This window comes from Camellia sinensis, chromosome 13, assembly GCF_055761805.1.
Source record: "Camellia sinensis isolate YWXY chromosome 13, ASM5576180v1, whole genome shotgun sequence".
NCBI lineage: Eukaryota > Viridiplantae > Streptophyta > Magnoliopsida > Ericales > Theaceae > Camellia > Camellia sinensis.
In genome coordinates, this window is record NC_138973.1 from 135,795,638 (window position 1) to 135,818,261 (window position 22,624).

The following is a 22,624-nucleotide window of genomic DNA, read 5'->3' on the forward strand; positions in this document are numbered from 1 at the left end:
TTTAAAAATAATCAATCCAACACAAGTCAATGTTCAACTCACAAGACCCATTTCATTCTTAAATAAATTTCCAACTCATTCATCACATTTCTTAAATTCATAATATAACTATCCTACAATTTCACCCCCTTATATCTATTAGGCATTTTTGCCAAAAATTAGGGCTTAAATACTCTCTAATCATGAATATGTTAAAACACACCCTAAATTTAACTCAACAACCATTCATTCCACAAAACCCCAAGCTCAACATCCAACCCTAGATCTCCTATCATGATTTTCAAAGAAAAATCCATACAAAATGGTTTTTATGCAATAAAACATACCACATGTCTATCTATAGTAGAGGTATTGAAGAAGATCAAAGAAATCCTTACCTCAAGGGAGAAGCGGAGAAGAATCTCGAAAATCAACTTTGTCGGAAAACGATCTCCACCGGTCAAGACGAAGCCCCCGAAACACTCATCATTTTGGTATAAGGAACTACTATCAAAATCTCTACTGATTTCTTAAGATCAAAGTAGATGTAAAAGTTTGAGGGTTTGTATAGAGAGAGATGAGAGGAAAAAGAGAGAAAAAAAATAGAGAGAGAGTGATATAATTTGAAATGAAGGGAAAAGGGACAAAAATGCAAAAATATAGCTGTTTGCATAAAAATCAGAGCAGAAAAACACACCTGGCCGCACGTGTGGCACCCACTCCCGCACATGCGGAGCGGCCTCCCGCATGTGCGGCTCTCACCCCCACACGTGCGGCTCTCCCCGCACCTCAACTCACGCACCTGCTTTTCTAGCAGTGTGCTCCAGCCCCTCTACCTTTGTTTCCGCACGTGTGGTCCCTCTCCCGCACGTGCGGCCCAAGGCCACGCACGTGCAGCCCTAATCCCCAGCCCAGAAAAATTCTCGGCTTCTTCCTTGACACCCCGGAGCCGACCCTACATCCTCCGGAACGGGTGAAAACTCATATTCAAAACAACCACAGCAGAAAAAAAATTAAGAGAGAAATCTCCAACGACAACTTATTTCTCGGCACAACTCGAAAAAAACGGGACGACTTTTCGAACCGGTCATCACATCTACCATGACCTGGATCGTCTTCCCATTGATCTTGGCATCTACGTACATTAAGCCCTTATCCTATTGCGTCAATGTAGTAGGCTTCGATTCGATGGCACCAAGCAGTTGTAGAGATCCTATCTGTGAAGTCTCCACTTTTTCCCGTTCTTCAATCATGGCATTGAGTGCTTGCCTCTTAGGACACTCTCTTGCCCAATGTGGCCTGTCACATAGGAAACACTTGGTCTTGGGTTTGAATATCTCCTTGTTCTCTCTGACCTTGCCTTTGCCCTCTTTTCCAATGGAAGGCTTGTCGTGCCTTTCCTTACGTCGGATGCCTTCATCCTCATCCTCATCTCTTTCACTATAACTTTTGTTAGGATCACCCTTGGATGTCTTGGCTTTGTCATCTCCACATTTGTACTCAATAAGTGATTCTGCTACTGCCATGGCTGAGGCAAGATCTTGCACTCCACGTTGGCGCAATTTTTGCTCCGTCCATGGTTGTAGGTTGTCCAAGAAATTGAAGAGTAGTTCTTCATCAGTCATACTCGAGACTTCAAGCATAAGAGTAGAGAATTCCTTTACACAGTCCTGAATAGACTTTGTGTGTTTAAGATTTTTCATGCTCTTCCTTGCTTGGTAGGCCACATCCTCAGGATAAAATTGCTTCTTAAGTTCTCTTTTGAAATCATCCCAAGTTGCTATGGTGCACTTACCTCTCTCAAAGTCAGTATGTTTGCGACACCACCATAGTGTTGTTGTATCGGCAAGGTAAAGGACTGCAGTTCGTACCTTAGCATATTTTGCGGTTACTACCATCCCTTCGAAGTATCTTTCCATATGCCATAAGTAGTTGTCCACTTCTTTGGCATCCCTCTTTCCGTCAAAAGGTTTTGGCTTTGGTACCTCTACCATAGATGTCCCCGGCACAGTCACAGCTCCCTCGGCTATGGCTATCTTGCACATCGCCACACCTGGGTACATCTCCTCCAAACGGGATTCAAAGTTCTCGAGCATTTTCAACACTTTGGCTTGGAAGGAATCATTGACAACTTGGCTATCATGCACCACGGAGTTCATGTTAGAAAACATGCCATCATGGAGTTCCATGATCTCCCTCTTGAGACCTTCTACCCCCTTGAGACCTTCTACCTCATGTTCTAAGCTTTGCTCCAACACATCAAGATGCCTCTCCAAGTAGCCCACGGCAAGCTCTACCTTAGCTAGCCGAGTCTCCATGGTGGCAACAACTTCACGCCCATCTCATGACTTGTCCTTCCTTACTTTGCTAGTGTTGTCCCTTCCATGGGTTTGCTCGGTCACCATAGTCTCGCTAGCACCGGAAGTCATGCTGCCTTTTCTTTCCTTGTCACAAGCCTGCTCTAATACCAAGTGTCAACGCGTTACTTGATGATACTAAGTCAAGCTAACTCACAAACTTGCAAGAAAGACAAGTAAGAAGATAAAGAGAGTTTGAGACAATGCTTTGTATTCAGTTTGAGAAAACTTGTACAACTTTTGGATCATTTGGAGCAAATGAGCTCCTCCTATTTATAGGCTCCTTTGGAGCATTCTTGAACACACAAGAAAAGAACTATGGAGAAACTTCTCATGGAAGCTTTCCTTATCCTACAAGAGGGTTCTAGAATCCTCTCTAAAAATATCTATGCAAACATCCACCTCATTCTAGAAGTAAGTACAAGGGTCTTTTACCACCTCCATTTCCCTAGGGGGTTCTAGAAGCTTCTATTGCTTCCATCCCTCTAATATTCGCTCAAATGCTATAAAACCTATTCTAGATCCTTCCAGGCACATTATAGAATTATGTACCATATTCTCTCATTTTCTCAAGTTTTCCAGGAGCTTCCAGAATATTCCATTAGCCTCCTTTCCTTAGGACTTCAACTTGGTAGGCAATTTTGTCTAGGTAATCTGGCTGGACGTGACACTATGCAGGCTAAGGTTTCAGGGAGCATTCACCTTTTGTGCTCATGCAAAGAGTATTGGTCTATTGTTATTCCACCCACCCAACATCTAGCATTGGTAGTATCTTTACTAAGTAGTGGGCTTTATGATCGTAAACCAGACATGATTTTGCACATTCCTAGTTGATGGAAATTTTTGTTTTTCAAATGTTGGTGTATGGTTGCATAACAAACAGTTGCTTCATTTCACTATTAATCCAATTCTGTGTCACCTAAGGTCCAAAGTTTTACTTGAATTTGTATCTGGAATGCCATTCTATTTAAAATTTTATCTTAAATGTTCTTTTATAACATTATACTATTGAGTTCTACTGACCCTAATTATTTTATTCTTCTGTGTATATAGGTGAAGGATGTCGGATTCACTGGGGTTTTTAGATTGATCTTTAAGCCGCTAGTCGATGAGTTCCCTTGCTTTGGAGCTATATGTTATTCATTAAGAGAAAAGGTGCCTTCTTTTTTCTTTGTTTTTATTTTCAAAAAAGAAAAAAAGAAAAAAAAAAGAAAAAGCTTTTGAAACACTCTTAAAATTTGAAATGCATATGTACATGAGTACATATGCACTTGGATGTGTATAAATTTGTTGTACAACATGTAATTGATTTCTTCTCAATATTGATGGATTTAGTTTAGATATATAGCCCTTTGCAGTGCAGTCATTATCAAATGTGCAAATACTTTGGGCACTTCTGATGTCTATATTTGAGATGGTGGCCATGTATTTAAGAAGTTTTTAAACACACACACACACACACACACACATATATATGTTGTTATTTCTTTGGGAGGATTTATATATTACTGGTTCCTGAATTAGTTTATTGGATAAGAACTCTAGCATTTTGATGGTGATATGCTACGGGACAAAAATTTCAACTGCCCAAGACCCAGACTTCTGCTAGTGTTGATTACTCAAGTAGGGGCAATCTCTCATTATATGTCCTACTTTCTCGTTGCAACTACAAGCTTAAGTGCACAAGAGATGTGGAAAGAATGTTGGTTTCAGACCTTGCAATTTAGCAGGGCATTATACTTTTGAGTGTCGAGTCTCTTAAATACAATATATTAACATTTTTGTTTGATAAATAAAAAATTCATTTTGTATTTAAGTTTGCATCTCTGACCAATATTGGTTTGCATCTGAGATAATAGTAGCCAATCCAAATGTGATTTCTTGTAGGCTTACCACTCTCTGTTTCTCTCACTTATTTTATATGTGCGTGCACACGTCTATCTTTCTCTCTCTGGCCCACATACACACTCAACACATGCTTATTCATAGACATACATATACATTGAGAGCCAAACATATGTGGTTTAGCTAATATCATTTTGTTTGCCTTGCAGAAAAAGATGGATTTCACTCTTAAAGTTGTTGGTGGCGAGATTACATCAATACCTGGTCTTTCTAATGCTATTGAGGTTTGTCCAACTATTATTGTTGCATTCTCTCTTCTGTCTCTCTCTCTCTCTCTCTCTCTCTCTCTCTCTCTCTCTCTCTCTCACACACACACACACACACACACATAGTCAAACTAATATATAGTTCGATGTGATGTGGTAATTTTATCTTGGATGCTAGTTTCTATTTCTTGATAGCATGTTGAATGTCATAGCATCTTGTAAATATTGCATTCTGAAGCATGCAAGGTTTAAGTTTTGATCATCTTAGTATTGATACTAAATATTTCAAAATCTTGTCAAGTCAGATGATATAAATGTGATTTGGTATGTTTGATGTAAATATTTCCTTGAATTTACAGTCAAATTATGATTGGTAAATTTCAACATTTTGTTGAAAGATTAATGCATGGTTTCCCACATGTGGAAATTGGGTCTCACCAATATTATTAAAGGTATGCCTAGGCCCAAGGCTCGTCAAAGTGTAGTCAGTGCGCTTCGGAACATCTCTAGCCAAGCAATGTAAAACAAAGGTGCATGAAGTGTGCGCTTTAGGCTTAGGCTCAAGGTGCACGACTTGTAAGCTTCTTCTAAAATGTTTTTTTTAATTACAATTTGATTTCATATATATATATATACACTTTTACATGCAGCTGTAAGGGAGTAAACTCCTAAACATGTATTGCAACCTAACACTTTTGAGCCCTAATTATACATAGACATTGACTAGGCTAAGAGTTGTCATTCTTCTTCTTCTTCTTCTTCATCTTCATCTCCTTCTCCTTCTTTGTTTCGACACTTCGACATCGTTGTTGTTTTCAATTGCTTATAATTTATGAGTTAGATGTTTGTGTTTATGTAAACCTTGCATTATTTGTCTATGATAAAATATTGACGCTTGTTAGTATTTACATTTTAGAATATTTAATATTTCATTTTACTTATGTTGAACCTTAAATTATTTGTTTATATTTGTTAGATTTACAGAAGATAAAGAAAAAGAATGAGAGAGAAAAAAGGAGAAGAATAAGAGAACGACATAATCATTAGGGTTCTTCCCTCTTACGTATGTATTTCTAATAAAAGACTAAAGACCCAAACAAGACATCTACCCTTAGACATTAGCACTTAACACTCTCCCTTAAGTTAGTGCAAATATATCTCTCATGCCTAACTTGTAACAAATTAGATGAAAGACCTTACTGCTAAGACCTTTAGTAAACACATCTACCAATTGATCTTCAGACTTCACGAACGGTATAAATATCAAAGCATTATTTAATTCCTCCTTAATAAAATGTCTATCGATCTCAATGTGCTTGTCCTATCATGTTAGATAGGATTGTGAACAATACTAATGGCAGCTTTATTATCACAGTATAGTCATAGAATCACGACAAACACAACCTATATCTCCCAACAATGACTGAAGCCACATGAATTCGCATGTACTAAGCGCCATAACTCGGTATTCTGCATCTGCCCTAGACCAGGACACCACTGTCTGCTTCTTACTATGCTAAATGACTAAAAGTGCAATAACCAGATGTAAACCTTCTGCCATGTATAGAACCTACCCATTCTGCATCTGTAAATGCCTCTAATTTGAAGTGACCATGATTAGAAAACAAAATCCCTTTTCCAGGAGTTGATTTAAGGTACTTCAAAATGCAATACACAACTTCCAAATGTGTTGCATGAGGATCATGCACAAATTGACTTACTATTCTTCGAGAAAATCTAGAATGTACTTCCTTTGAGAAATAGAGATACCTTTATTAGACCTGTCAGTTGCAATCCCAAAAAAGTACCTCAACAATCCAAGATCTTTAATCTCAAATTCTCTGGCCAACTGCATCTTCAAATGTGTCACATTCTCCTCATCATTCCCTGTCACAACTATATCATCCATATATACAATAAGCACAGTTACCTTATTTGCATTGCGTTTGACAAACATGGTATTATGAGAATATTAGGTTAATTATGTCAATATATTAGATTCATTGTGTGAATCTTAGATTGATTGTGTGAATATTAGGTTTATTCTTATTTCCTATTTTAGATTAGGTATAGGATTGCTATATATATCGACTGCACTCTTTGTATTAAACACAATTGAATATATAGAAATCATTCTGAAAACTTACATGGTATCAGAACCAAGTTTGAAACCCTAGCAGCAATCACGAAACCCTTTGGTTTTGATCTGAGTTTTGGTCAGTTTGGTTAGTGGTTCACTCAAGATTGCTCTCTAGGTCATCAGAGTTCAACCCATCTGTCCTCATGACCCATCCCTAGTTTGCAAGGCTTCAACCTATACCTAGTATGAGAGATATCTATGCACCAACTTGAGGGGGAGTGTTAGGTTTGATGAAGGGTAGTTTTGTAATTGTTCACATATTTGCTTATTAGTATAAATACATGTGGTTAGAGAGGAAAAAACCTAATTTTGGGGTTTTATGCCTCTTTCCTGCAAATCATTCTCTTTTGTTTTCTCTTGTTTTTCTTTTCACTCTTAGATATATTCACATAATTTTAACTGAAACTTTGGCATTTCAATGCGCCTAATCGTACTGGGTCTCAGTTAGAGTAGATTCTTCTAAATTACACTACTCAGAAAAGGTGTGATGTCAATCTGGAATACACAAAAAATAGCTACTGAATATCCTAAAGTCCTATATTAGCCTCATCTTGTTCATACTAGATAAACTACATGGAGGAACCTATAACACAGTGAGACCTGAAATATACAAGTTGACTACCACGTTTTAAATTTAAAAAGAACTTTGAAAACAATTAATTCAATGTAAAGCCAGTTTTTTTTTTTTTTTGGTTTTTTCTTTTGTATTAAACCACCACGCTATAACAGTATATATCTACTTTGACAAGATTTGCAATTTTTTTAATATAGTGTCTTAAGATTTCAAGTTCGATGATGGAATGGTTTTGAGTTAAATTTTGATTTAAGGGCTTTGTTGCTGCTGTATGGTTGTAGTAGCATATATTGGGTGGGGTTGGGGCCTTGTGTTCAACTTAGGAAATGTTGTTTATTCAACAAAACTCAGCAGGCATCTTCCTAGAGGGAGCTTAGTTTTCACTGTGGTGATTAATTGAAAATAAAATTAAAAAAACTGATAAATCCATTGCTTTATTTGATGAAGCCACATCCCATGCTCACATGGTGGGGGCCATCCATGTGAGGAGGCTTGTGGAAGAATAGAAAAGGACAATGAATTTAGAGTTGCCCAAAATTATTTGTAATTAATTAACAAGTATTTTATTTTAATGATTACATTTTTATAGCAAAGATGGAAAGTAAAATAAAGCTTAAGTCAAAATAATAATTGTGAATAATACTAGATTTTTATATATTGGAGAAATTATTGAGGCATCCAGTACATAATGCCCCGCTTGATTTAATTACAAATTTTATGTTCTCAGTGATTCAAATTACTTGGTTGAATATTGATTTGATACAATTTGAATATACCTAATGCCCACTTATAAAGCACCGACACTTTAAAACAAGTGTCATATCCATGTCGGACACATGGACACTCCGGAGACACGCGAACATGGCAAGGACACGTATGGGACACACCACATGGTGTGTCCACATATTTAATTAATTTCTTTTTAGGGGACACTTTGGGTACACATTAGGGACATACCAAGTAATCTTTTCCTCCATTTTATTTAGTACTTTTGATGAATGTTGAATGTTTATTATTTTTTTCTTATATTTAAATACTTAACAAATCATCCATAAAAAAATATATAAATTATAAGTGTTGATTTAAAAGTAATTTTTTTTAAATATAGAATTAGAGATAATTTTTGTTAATATTGATTGTTTGTGAATGTAATATTAATCTAGATATATATATATATATATATATATATATGAAAATATATTTTATTGCCATGTCCCTGTCGTGTCCATATTTTCATTTTTTTGAAATTGCTATGTCCGCATTTGTGTCTGTGTCTACGTCCACGTCCACTGCTTATATTACTTGAATATATATAATTTGTATAAGGTAGAAGTGGAAGAGAGAAGAGAAAAAAAGAGATAAGAGAAAACGTAATACAGAAAATAAGGTTTTAGAATGAGATACCACTACTCATCCCTAGACCCAGGTATTTATATTAAATAGTCTGAGAAAATACAAGAGTGCCTTGGAATGAAATAAAAAAATAAATAAACTAACATAAAAAATATTAAACTCTACTCTCCCGTCAAGTTGGTGCATATGTGTCTCTCATGTCCAACTTCCGTACAGGGGGGTGAAAACTCCTACTAGCAAGGCCTTTGGTAACGAAATTCACAAGTTGATCGCTAGATTTCACAAATGGAGTATAAATCAGACCTTTATCCAACTTTTCTTAATAAAATAACGATCAATCTCGACATGTTTGGTTCAGTCATGTTGAACAATATTATGAGCAGTATTGATAGCAACCTTATTGTCACAATATAGTTTCAAAAGACTGTCACACACCAACCCCTAGTCTTTCAATAGAGTTTGAAGCCACAACAGTTCACAAACTCGTTGTGCCATAGCCCTATATTTAGTTTCTACACTAGACCTAGCAACAACAGCTTGCTTCTCTACATAACAAGATTCCCTCTAACAAAGGTGCAATAACCTGAGGTCAAACGTCTATCATCTAGAGATTCTACCCAATCTGCATCAATAAAGGTTTTAACTTTCAAATGTCCCTGATTAGAAAATAAAACATCCTTTTTTAAGGAGTCGACTTGAGGTACCGCAAAATTTGAAACAATGCCTCTAAGTGAGTTGTGAGAGGATTACGCAAGAATTGACTCACAACACTTACTGCTTAGGCAATATCAGGTCGTGTGACAAGTAAATAAGCTTTCCTATCAACCTCTGATAATGCTCCTTGTCTGTGAAATTACCATCGTCACCTTTAAGCAGATGATTAACCTCAATAGGAGTAGCTGCTAGTTTGCATGCTAACATACATGTTTCCTTTTAAGAGATTAATCACATTCTTTCGCTGAGATAAAAATATGCCTTTTTCAGACTTATCAACTTCTATTCCCAAGAAACAACAAAGTTGACCTACGTCCTTAATTTCAAATTCCCTAGAAAGATGAGCCTTGAGTTTAGATATCTCTACTATATCATTACTAGTCATAACTATATCATCAACATGCACAATGAGAATTGTCATCTTCCCACCATATATACTTTCTTTTCCAAATCTCCATAAAGAAATGCATTATTCACATCCCACTGGTTCAAGCTCCAACCCAACATAGCCGCACAAGATATAATCACCTAAACAGTGTTCATCTTTGCAACTAGTGCAAATGTTTCATGGTGGTCAATGCCAGGTGTTTGAGTAAACCCTTTAGCAACCAACCTTGCCTTGTATCTTTTAATAGACCCATCTGTTTTACGCTTAATAGTAAACACCCATTTACACCTAATTAGGTTTTTTTTTTCCATTGGAATAAGTGCCAAATCCCAAGTGTTATTTTTTTCCAAAGCTCGTATCTCCTCTACCATTGCTTGTTTCCACATTGGTTCCACAATTGCTTCCTTTTAACCTTGAGGAATTGACACAGAAGACAAGGAGGAATCAAAGGCTTTATATAAAGAAGACAAACGATCATAAGAAACAAAGTTATATATAGGATGTTGAGTACAAGACCGAACTCCTTTTCTAACAGCTATCAGCAAATCAATATCATCAATTATAGGATCAAGAGAGTGAGAAGGGATAACGGATTCATTACCAAATGAGAAAGAAGAAACTGGATCCAAAGATTGTAATTGGCATGGAGGATCATAATAGGATATCTGATCCAACTGAATTTGGCCACAACGATTGTAAGTCTTCAAGTTCTCTCTGTCTAATCGGTGATTATGCACACCTTGCTCCTCCTCATCACCATTATGTTTCTCCACCTTTGTTTGCATATCACAACTATCCTTTTCCCCCTCACACCTAAGATTAACATATGATGGTAGTAACGGCAACAAAGACACCCCTTGGGGAAACTCTTCAATTATGATCTCCCCTTGAAGAGATGACGTAGGAGGGGGAAAAAAATTCAGATTCCCAAAAAGAAATATCCATACTAATATAAGTCTTGCGAATGAGTTCATAGAATCCCCACAAACGCAGCCTATATGTCCCAACAATGACCGAAGCCACATGAATTCACATGTACCATGCGCCATAGCTCGGTATTCTACCTCTGCCTTAGACTGGGACACCATTGTCTACTTCTTACAATGCTAAGTGACTAAAAGCGCAGTAACCAGATGAAGACCTTCTGTCATGTATAGAACCTGCCCAATCTGCATTTGTAAATGCCTCCAATCTCAAGTGACCATGATTAGAAAACAAAATCCTTTTTCCAGGAGCTTATTTAAGGTACCTCAAAATGCGATACACAACTTCCAAATGTGTTGCACAAGGATCATGCATAAATTGACTTACTATCCTAACTGCGTTTTCAATATCCAGTCGAATGTGAGATAGGTATATCAATTGTCCGTCCCACAAGTCTTTGGTACCTGTCCTTCTCCACAAAGTTACCAACACCACTGCAAAAATGATAATTAACCTCAATCAGTGAATCAACTGGTTTACAGCTTTACATGCCCATTTCTTCAAGAAGATCTAGAATGTACTTCCTTTGAGAAATAGAGATACCTTTGTTAGACCTGGCAACTTCAATCCCAAAAAAGTACTTCATCGGTCCAAGATCTTTAATCTCAAATTCCCTGGTCAACTACATCTTTAGATATGTCACATCCTCCTCATCATTCCCTGTCACAACTATATCATCCACATATACAATAAGCACAGTTACCTTATTTGCATTGCGTTTGACAAACATGGTATTGTGAGAATATTAGGTTTAATTATGTAAATATATTAGATTGGTTGTGTGAATCTTAGATTGATTGTGTGAATATTAGGTTTATTCTTATTTCCTATTTTAGATTAGGCCTAGGATTGCTATATATATTGGTTGTACTCCTTGTATTAAACACAATTGAATATACAGAAATCATTCTGAAAACTTACATAGTATCAAAACCAAGTTTGAAACCCTAGAAGCAATCACGAAACCCTTTGGTTCTGATCTGAGGTTCGATTAGTTTGGTTAGTGGTTCACTCAAGATTGCTCTCTAGGTCATCGGAGTTCAACCCATCTGTCCTCGTGACCCATTCCTAGCTTGCAAGGCTTCGACCCATCTCGAGTATGAGAGATATCTATGCACCAACTTGAGGAAGAGTGTTAAGTTAGATGAAGGGTAGTTTTGTAATTGTTCACTTATTTGCTTATTAGTATAAATACATGTGGTTAGAGAGGAAAAAAACCTAACTTTTGGGTTTTATGCCTCTTTCCTGCAAATCATTCTCTCTTGTTTTCTCTTGTTTTTCTTTTCACTCTTAGATATATTCACATAATTTTAATTGAAACCTTGGCGCTTCAATGCACCTATCATACTGGGTCTCAGTTAGAGTAGATTCTTCTAAATTACACGTCTTAGAAAAGGAGTGATGTCAATCTGGAATACACGAAAAATAATTACTGAATATCCTAAAGTCCTATATTAACCTCATCTTGTTCATACTAGATAAACTACATGGAGGGACCTATAACATAGTGAGACCTGACATGTACAAGTTGAACGTTTTAAATTTAAAAAGAACTTTGAAAACAATTAATTCAATGAAAAGCAGTGTTTTTTTTTTTTTTTTTTTTTTTTTTGCTTTTGTTTTGAACCACCATGCTATAACAGTATATATCTACTTTGACAAGATTTGCAGTTTTTTTAATATAGTGTCTTAAGATTTCAAGTTCGATGATGGAATGGTTTTGAGTTAATTTTTGATTTAAGGGCTTTGTTGCTACTGCTGCATGGTGGTAGTAGCATATATTAGGGGCCTTGCGTTCAACTTAGGATATGTTGTTTATTCAACAAAACTCTGTAGGAATCTTCCTAGAAAATAAAATTAAAGCACCGACATTGATAATTCCATTGCTTTATTTGATAAATCCATGCTTTCACTGTGGTGATTAATTGAAAATAAAATTAAAGAAATTGATAAATCCATAGCTTTATTTGATGAAGCCACATCCCATGCTCACATGGTGGGGGCCATCCATGTGAGAATGAGGCTTGTGGAAGCATAGAAAAGGACAATGAGTTTAGAGTTGTCCAAAATCATTTGTAATGTCTATTAATTAACAAGTATTTTATTTTAATGATTACATTTTTATAGCAAAGATGGAAAGTAAAATAAAGCTTAAGTCAAAATAATAATTGTGAATAATACTAGATTTTTATATATTGGAGAAATTATTGAGGCATCTAGTACATAATGCCCCGCTTGATTTAATTACAAATTTTATGTTCTCAGTGATTCAAATTATTTGGTTGAATATTGATTTGATACAATTTGAATATATCTAATGCCCACTTATAAAGCACCGACACTTTAAAACAAGTGTCATATCCATGTCGGACATGGCAGGGACATGTATGGGACACACCACATGACGTGTCCACATATTTAATTAATTTCTTTTCAGGGGACACTTTGGAGACACATTAGGGACATACCAAGTTATCTTTTCTTCCCTTTTATTTAGTACTTTTGATGAATGTTGACTGTTTATTTTTTTTTTCTCTTATATTTAAATACTTAACAAATCATCCATAAAAATATATATATATATATATATATATAAATTATAAGTGTTGACTTAAAATTATTTTTTTAATTATAGAATTAGAGATAATTTTTGTTAATATTAATTGTTTGTGAATGTAATATTAATCTAGATAAAAAATATATATATGAAAATATATTTTATTGTCGTGTCCGTATTGTGTCCGTGTTCCCGTTTTTTTGAAATTGCTATGTCCGCATCTGTATCCATGTCCGCATCTGCGTCCTTATCCATGCTCGTGCTTCTTAGCCACTGCTAATATTACTTGAATATATATAATTTGTATCTAGAAGTGGAAGAGAGAAGAGAAGAAAGAGATAGGAGAAAACGTAATACAGAAAATAAGGTTTTAGAATAAGATACCACTACTCATCCCTAGACCCAGGTATTTATATTAAATAGTTTGAGAAAATACAAGAGTACCCTGGAATGAAATAAATAAATAAATAAACTAACATACAAAATATTAAACTATAACACTCCCGTCAAGTTGGTGCATATATGTCTCTCATGCCCAACTTGCGTATAAGAGAGTGAAAACTCCTACTAGCAAGGCCTTTGGTAAGGACATCCATGGATTTCACAAATGGAGCATAAATCAAACCTTTGCCCAACTTTTTCTTAATAAAATGACGATCAATCTCGACATGCTTGGTTCAATCATGTTGAACAGTATTATGAGCAATATTGATAGCAATCTTATTGTCACAATATAGTTTCACAGGACCGTCACACACCAACCCCTAGTCTTTCAATAGAGTTTGAAACCACAACAGTTCACAAACTCGTTGTGCCATAGCCTTATATTTAACTTCTACACTAGACCTAGCAACAACAGCTTGCTTCTTGCTTCTCCACATAACGAGATTCCTTCCAACAAAGGTGCAATAACCCGAGGTCAAATGTCTATCATCTAGAGATTCCACCCATTCTGCATCAATAAAGGCTTTAACTTTCAAATGTCCCTGATTAGAAAATAAAATATCCCTTTTCATGGATTCGACTTAAGGTACCGCAAAATTTGAAACAATGCCTCTAGGTGACTTGTGAGAGGATTATGCAAGAATTGACTCACAACACTTACACCTTAGGCAATATCAAGTCGTGTGTGAGACAAGTAAATAAGCTTTCCTACCAACCTCTGATAATGCGCCTTGTCTGTGGGATTACCATTGTCACCTTTAAGCCGATGATTGACCTCAATAGGAGTAGCTACTGGTTTGCATCCTAACATACCTGCTTCCTTTAGGAGGTTAATCACATTCTTTTGCTGAGATAAAAATATGCCTTTTTCAGACTTATCAACTTCTATTCCCAAGAAACAACGAAGTTGACTAGGTCCTTAATTTCAAATTCCCTAGAAAGATGAGCCTTGAGGTTAGATATCTCTACTATATTATCACCAGTCACAACTATATCATCAACATACACAATGAGAATTGTCATCTTCCCACCATATATACTTCATCTTCTAAATCTCCATGAAGAAATACATTATTCACATCCCACTGGTTCAAGCTCCAACCCAACATAGCCGCACAAGATATAATCACCTAAACAGTGTTCATCTATGCAACTGTTGCAAATGCTTCATGGTAGTCAATGCCAGGTGTTTGAGTAAACCATTTAGCAACCAACCTTGCCTTGTATCTTTCAATAGACCCATCTGTTTTATGCTTAACAGTAAACACCCATTTACACCTAATTGGGTTTTTTTCCATTGGAAGAAGTGTCAAATCCTAAGTGTTATTTTTTTCCAAAGCTCGTGTCTCCTCTACCATTGCTTCTTTCCACATCGGTTCCACAATAGTTTCCTTCCAACCTTGAGAAATTGACACAGAAGACAAGGAGGAAACAAAGGCTTTATATGAAGGAGACAAACGATCATAAGAAACAAAGTTATATATAGGATGTTGAGTACAAGACCAAATTCCTTTTCTAGCAGCTATCAACAAATCAATATCATCAATTATAGGATAAGAGAGTGAGAAAGGATAACAGATTCATTACCAAATGAGGAAGAAGGAACTGGATCCAAAGATTGTAATTGGTATGGAGGATCATAAGGGGATATCTGATCCAACTGAATTTGGCCACGACAATTGTAAGTCTTCAAGTTCTCTCTGTCTAATCGGTGATTATGCACACCTTGCTCCCCCTCATCACCATTATGTTTCTCTACCTTTGTTTGCATATCACAACTATCCTTTTCCCCCTTCACAACTAAGTTTAACATGTGATGGTAGTAACGGCAAGAAAGACACCTCCTAGGAAAATCGTTCAATTATGATCTCCCCTTGAAGAGATGACATAGAAGGGGAAAAAAGATTTAGATTCTCAAAAAGAAACATCCATACTAATATAAGTCTTGCGACTGGAGGGATGGTAACGCTTGTACCCTTTCTTGGTGGTACAGTACCCAATAAAGATACATTTGAGAGCTCTCAGATCAAGTTTTCCTAAGGAACAATGGTAGGCATGTACAAAGCACACACAACCAAACACTTTAAGAGGAATTGTATGCAAAGGTGTGGTACCGAGCAAAAGATCAAAAGGAGCTTTAAAGCCAATAACACTATTAGACATCTTATTAATGAGATATGTGGCTGTCAACACAGCATCACCCTAATAAGATTTGGGAACACTTATAGTAAATAGTAAACATCGAGCAGTGCTTTTATTATTACTACTAATATAAGTTGAACATGTATGCTTGGCAAACTTACAAGCATTACACAACAAATTTTTTTGATTACAATGCCTAGCTAGAGAAGGAAAAAGTCATTCTAAAACACCAAAAGACGGGTGACCTAGTCGCCTATGCCACTGAGATAAATCTTCAAGAGCTGTAGTTTGTAAAGGTTGACTAATCAGATGTTTGAGAGAAGAGATTGAAGAAACCACCTTTGAGCAGATATAACCCCTCACGAACTCTACCATAGTCAACCATTAACCCCGTGTCCAATTCCTGAAAAGCATCATAAGTAGGACAAAAATATGACTTTGCAATTCAAAGAGTAAGTGAATTGACTAATGGACAAGAGATTGTGGAAAAAATTTGAAACATGAAGTGTAAAAGAGAGTGGTAAGGATAGAGAACAATAAACAGAGAACAATAAATAGAACCTTTGCTAGAAACAAATGGCAAAGAACCATCTACCACCCTAACCTTATGCTTACCAGAGCATGGCTTGTAAGTATGGAAAGAACTAGAAGAACCTATCATGTGGTTAGTAGCACCAAAATCGATAATCCAGGGAGTAGAAACAATGGAGGAATTGTAAGCACAAGCATGGCTACCTGTTTGGGAAAAATAGGATGATGGAGGATTACTGGTATGGATACTAGTAGAAGTCATAGTTGAAGTAATGGTAGAATGTAAGTCAAGCTTGGTCATCAAACATTTGAGGGTTTGCACCTCTTCTTTTGAGAGAGAACTGGCATCAGTGCCATTGGATGGAGATAAGACCTCGGCCACCTCTGACAAGTGAGCAAGTGAACTAGCTAGTGCTGTTCGACCTCTACATCCTCGGTTAGGACGTCCATTTAGCTTCCAACAATACTTTTGAGTTTGCTTTGCCTTGCCACTATAGTCACACTTGAGCTGGCCTTTATGATCAACTTGAGATGGTCCCCCTCGTGTACCACGCAATAACAGAATAGCTACTAAGGCTGATCGATCCTATGGAATAAAATGTATCATCGAGATCCTTCGACTTTCCTTTGCTAAATATATGCATATGCTTACCTCAAAGTAGGAAATGGGTCTCGACTCTCGACCAAGAACTTGAGCACATACCTGATCAAACTCCATATTAAGCCTAGCAAAAAAATCATAAAATCGCTCTTTATCCACTAATTTCTGAAACTTATAGCATCAGATGAACAATCTGCTTAAAAAGCCTGATAATAATGTAACTCTTGCCAAAGACTATTAAGTTCTTCATAGTATTGGGTAACAATCATGTCTTGTTGTTTTATTTCATAAACCTTCTTTCGTAGTTTATAGACTCGAGCATCATTACCCAATTGTGAATAAGTTTGAGCAACAACATTCCAAATCTTACATGTTGTATAAAGGAGTGAAAAAAACCATGAGAAATAGCTGGTTTCATAGAAGTAGCCATGACATCACCAAAGAATTCTCTGAATGCCATTGACTACGCAAAGTGCCATCTATTGTCAGTTCCTTTGTGTCTCCTGTAATATATCCAGTAAGGCCTCTAACAGAAATTGTTAAAGTACAAGGCCTTAACCAAGACAGATAGTTTTTGCCATCCAATTTAAAAGGACTAATCTGAAGAGAGGGGTTATCACCAATAACCCCAACTCAACTCAGCCCATTTAACCCAACAGTAGTAACATCAATAACACTAGTACTAGTTGTTTCTGACATGTCCACAAATCAGAGGTAGCGCAACCACAATATAGATATGTTCATAGAGAGAAAACCAGCAACACAGCAAACCAAAAAATATGTCACTGCCTAAGCCTAAATGTTGTGAATAAAAAGAGGTAGCCTCGTACTTATATTAAGCAACAAAGCAAAAAACTAACAGAAATAGAGTCCAGCAACATACTGTGTAGGGAAAAACAGCACCCAACAGTCTCCAATAGGGTTCCTGACACAATTTGAGCCCAAAAGACACATGGGTTTGACTCAAAACCCTCAAAAACTCCTCTAGACCCCTCAAGATGTCCAAATCGGCCCCAAGGAAGAGGTATGGTGCGATCAACCCTCCAAAAACTCATCCAATAGGTAGACCGAGAAAAAAAAATGCAATATCCAAAACAACATTTGAAAATTCAAAAAACTTACCAAATGACTTATAAAACTTTCGAGAAAAATAGCATGATACTGTAGACTCGACTTTCTTCGCCCGCCCCCCTTTCGGGGAGGCGCGAATTGGTCTCTTACAGTTCGAACTCCTGTCATGGTTCTGAATCTAATCTCATAAAGTGCAATGTGAGATTGATAAACACAAAAGAGTCTAAATCCGGCAAATCGTTTTGGAAATCGATTTTGAATCAAAAAGCGCCAAAAATGAACTACTTTGCCAGATTACAGAGTCGCCACCTAAATGTTTTATTTTTAGGAAATTTAGGAAACCCTGACTCGTGGCAAAGGCCACGTGTCTGTCATCACCAAAGTTACCTCGGCTTGGGAACTTGGGTACGAGAGGGGAAGGTCCTGAAATGAGCACCCCCGCTCGCTCGATCAAAGGATCGACCTTTACTAAGCATAATACGTTGTTTTATAAACCTCATGTGTTCTTATCCAGTTATTAGCTAACTTTACTATGTGACGCACACATACAAGTATAGACTAAATTGCGAGAATTGGAACAAAATAACTCATGTTTGCTTTCGAAAATGGTTTGAAAGTGCCACTCTCAAGTAGGCTAAAAAGTGGATTTTCCACCCTCGGGTGGACTTAAAACATGATTTTGCCACTTCACAAAATGGGCTTATCAAAACTCGCATTTATTGAATTGTTCCAATTCAAGCAGCAAAGCCTTCATCCACAGGCATTCAAGCAGTTAAGCACTTAAGCAAATAGCCTCATGGCAAGCATGCTATCATGGCATCACTCACATTCATGCAAGTATACTAAAGCGCAAAACTTACAGTGTACTCCAAGCCAAAACAAAAAGCTAGTTAGAAATATGCATGATTCCTAACTATGCTAAGATGCCTAATGCAACACATGAAATATGCAATTAATAGGCTCGGCTATCTGAGATGGCATATGAATGCAACAATTTGATACACGTATTCAACTAAGTATTGAAACACGATGCAGTTTGAATGATGTGCCGAGCCTCGGTGCATGCAAGACAAATGAATGATGCAAACATGCAAGCATAAGGTATGCTAATCAAAACGTGCCCTAATCTAACCATTGAAAGTGATTAAATAAAAGGAAGAAAGACGTGGGGTTGGAAGACATGCACACACACACGCACGCTTATTACAACATTGTGCCCTCGCGAAGGAGGGTTTGAATGAATAAGCTAAGCTAATTTAAGCTAAGCTAGTTAAATTAATCTAATTAAACTAATTAGACTAATTATTACACAACCAATTGAATAACTAGTAAACTACTTACTAATTATTACAACACAACATAAAGAAATAGCTAAGCTAAAGCTACTTAATTATTATATAATCAATGCAAATTAACTATACTGCTACTACCCTGCTCCGGGATGCAGAAGATGCATGCACTTGGTTCTCGCCCCGAAAAGCCCACCGGTTTGCTCTCGAGAGGCTCTGTTTGCAGGGTTACTCCAAGAACTTTTTGTTCCACCTTACCAATTCACTGCTGAGGAATACACCAGTGGCCTGTCGGCCATAAGTTCTTGCTGCCAACCATCTGCCGGCCAAAAAGAGGCACCGTCGGCCAAGGATATAGCACTGCAGGTCATCAATGTACTAGTGCCGGCCACTGGTGTGCTGAATTGCCACACTGCAACAAAGCACAAACAGAGGAAAATGGAGGGTTTTCCAAAGATATGTCTGTACCATGCCCCTCCTTATCATCTCAAAACATCAAAGGAGTGGCACTCTTGAATCCAAAACCACCAATCAAGCATTTTCAATGCATGATGGCCAAAAGATCCAAGTTGTACACTTTCAATAAATGCACAAAACATGACTCAAAGGACCACCACCGTATCATGCATGATCAAGGGTGATGGAGACAAAGGAGATTGGCTCATTTCATCACTTTGAGTATGAAATGGATCAATCTACCTTGTGTTCAATATAACGTCCGATTGAACACTATGCAATGCAAACACAACATGCTTATCTTAGTCATGTTTTACTTGTCTAATTCTTGTCTACACATTTTAACATTGCCATTCTTTAGTCCATTTGTCCAAAATGAGTGTCCACTAATGAGAGAGGGGTCAACCAAAAGATGGCTTAAGACATGAGAGAGATCATGCCTTTAGTTAGTAGAAACCCTCAAAAGAGAGCTAAAACCATTGAGTACAAGCCTCAATCTCAAGCTTAAACACAATCTTGAGACTAACCAACCCTCAAAACAAATGAAAAGTGAAGAAATGAGGGAGGTTACAGAATTTCAGTGCTGAAATGACATGAAAAATAATACTACAACATGCAAGCAACTCATGGACAACATGTTAAGAGCCAAAAGCATTAAAGCTAGTGAAGAGCACTACACTAGAGGCATGCAATATCAAACTCAAATGACCAAACTAGCTCTGGACAGAATTAAAACATGCCAAATCAGAGGCTAAAATATGCTGAGATGGTAGTACGAAAGGCAAGAAAAACATGCTCACATGTTGGCTCATAAACAAGGCTCAAGGCACAATTCTCAAAAGCAATGAAAGAGTGAAATATGTGAGGGTGTGACAAAGATATATGCACTGAAATCACATGCAAAATGATGCTACAACATGCAATCAACACATGCAAAGCATGTTAGAGACCTTGAAACACAAAGCTAGTAAAGGCCATTTACACTACAACCATGCAAGGCAAGACTCACATGACCAAGAAGGCTCAAAACAGAGCTAAAGCGCGCTAAATCAGTGGCAAAAACATGCTGAGATCAAGTCACAAATAGGTAGAAAAACATGCTCACATGCTAGGCCATCTACACATACAAACAAGACACAAGGAGGGGAGGCTAACCCCTCCTATCTTGGACCTCAAAACATGGTTTTTGTCGCTGAAAAACCTCTGAGTTTCAGTGGTAAAAAGGCCTAAAAATTGTGATTTGAAGGTGATGAGAAATGGTGCAAAAAGCTTAACAAGCTAAAGAGCAAAAAAGAGGAACAACCCCCTAACTCACAAAGGCTCAAACCACCACTTTTAGGACTGAAAAATAGAATTTTTTACATGCCAAAACCAGCCTTGAAATGGTGGAGAAAGAAGGCAAAGCAAGTATGAAAAACAAGCTTAAAGGGAGAGAGTTATACCTCTTGAAGCACATCCAAATTTTAGGCAACAAAACCAAGCAAAATGACCTTCAAGAGCTCCAAGGAGGCTCCAAGAGAGCTTCAAGCAACCTCAGCCCAAAGATGAACCACTCTTGTTAAGGGTTGATAGGTTAAAGATTGATGTATGCAAGCTTCTAAGCACAAAAGCTTTAGAGAGAGAAAAATCTAGAGAGATGATTGTAGAGAGAGAGGCTCCTAAACTTCTTCATAAATTGTTCTAACTTTTAAAACCATAGAGAAGGCTCTATATATATAGAATAATGCAAGCCTTGGTCAAAAATATCCCAAAATGGATAGCTGGAACAGCTACAGCACAAATATCTGCAGAAAACTGCCTTTTTGCATCAACAGCAGTCACTGCTTCATTGATGGCCGGCATATGATCATTGTTGGCCGTCAATGGTCACTCTTGGACGACAGGGGGCCGGCATAGGCCATTCATGGCCGGCACATGGCCAGAAAATCTCATTCATGACCAGCAACCTCCACCTCTGGTTAGCAAGAAAAATCTGCTCTTCGGGCCCAACTTCAAATGGGAATATCTCCTTCATCTGGGCTCATTTGCAGGTCATTCTTGAGCCTAAATTGAAGCCCTGGAAGTCTTGTTTCCAATGGTGGAAGCCTCACATAAAAATTCCAATTGTGCAAGAAGATATGCCTATTTGAGTAAAGACTGCTCAATTTCGATCCTAGCCGGATTCACGCCGAACTTCTTCTCAGCTAGTTTTCTTCTTTCCACTCCAATTTTCTTCAAATCCAAACCTTTAAATAAGATGTTTTGAAAGATTTTTCAGAGATTTCACCTCTCTTTCATTCATTTCCACTTTGTCCTTGCTCGATTTACCGAAAAGCGCAACATTTAACGAAATGCGAGCCTCCGAACATCGTAGAAACTTCTTTAAAAAATGCTTTGAAAGAAAGGGTTTTAAGGTCTAAAATCTTTGGTGAAAATAGTTTTGGTCCACAACTGGGGTGTAAGGTTGGGATTTGAAGCTCTCCTTGCCGAAGAAATCAAACCTTTGCACTGCACAACTTTCATCACCAAGTAAACAATCAGTAGCACCGAAATCTTAAGGGTAGTCAAAAATGGGGTGTCTACAGATACTTGGGAAGAGAAGGTGAATCCAATGGTGTAAGCTGGAATTGCTAATGTTAGGATTGTGTTGATGTCAACATGATGTCAGCAATTGTTCGATTAGCTCTGATATGTCTCTTCAACAGTGTTACAGGTTGTAGTGATAATGAAATTGGTTATGGATTGGCTCTAATATCAAAAGAGAAGAAGAAAAGAGAGAGAGAGAGAGAGAGAGAGAGGAGAAAAGGTAATATAGAAATGATGCAGCTTGCCTCCAGTCCGAGATAGGACTGGACGGTGCTATTTGGCCTACCACGGGTCTCGTTTTGATAATCTGAACCGTTAATGTGTAAAACTCATCGAGTACTATATGCTTGTAAAAAATCACGTTGATC

General features: G+C 37.2%; 1 pseudogene across 1 annotated transcript in view; it reads left to right on the top strand.

The window, feature by feature from the left end:
- Positions 1 to 22,624, top strand: part of LOC114265176 (synaptotagmin-5-like) — a 122,786-nt pseudogene that overhangs the window by 82,466 nt on the left and 17,696 nt on the right. Inside the window, exons 6-7 of the transcript XR_014349608.1 lie at positions 3,390 to 3,491; positions 4,391 to 4,465. The product of XR_014349608.1 is annotated as a synaptotagmin-5-like (transcript). The remainder of the gene's footprint in view (positions 1 to 3,389; positions 3,492 to 4,390; positions 4,466 to 22,624) is intronic.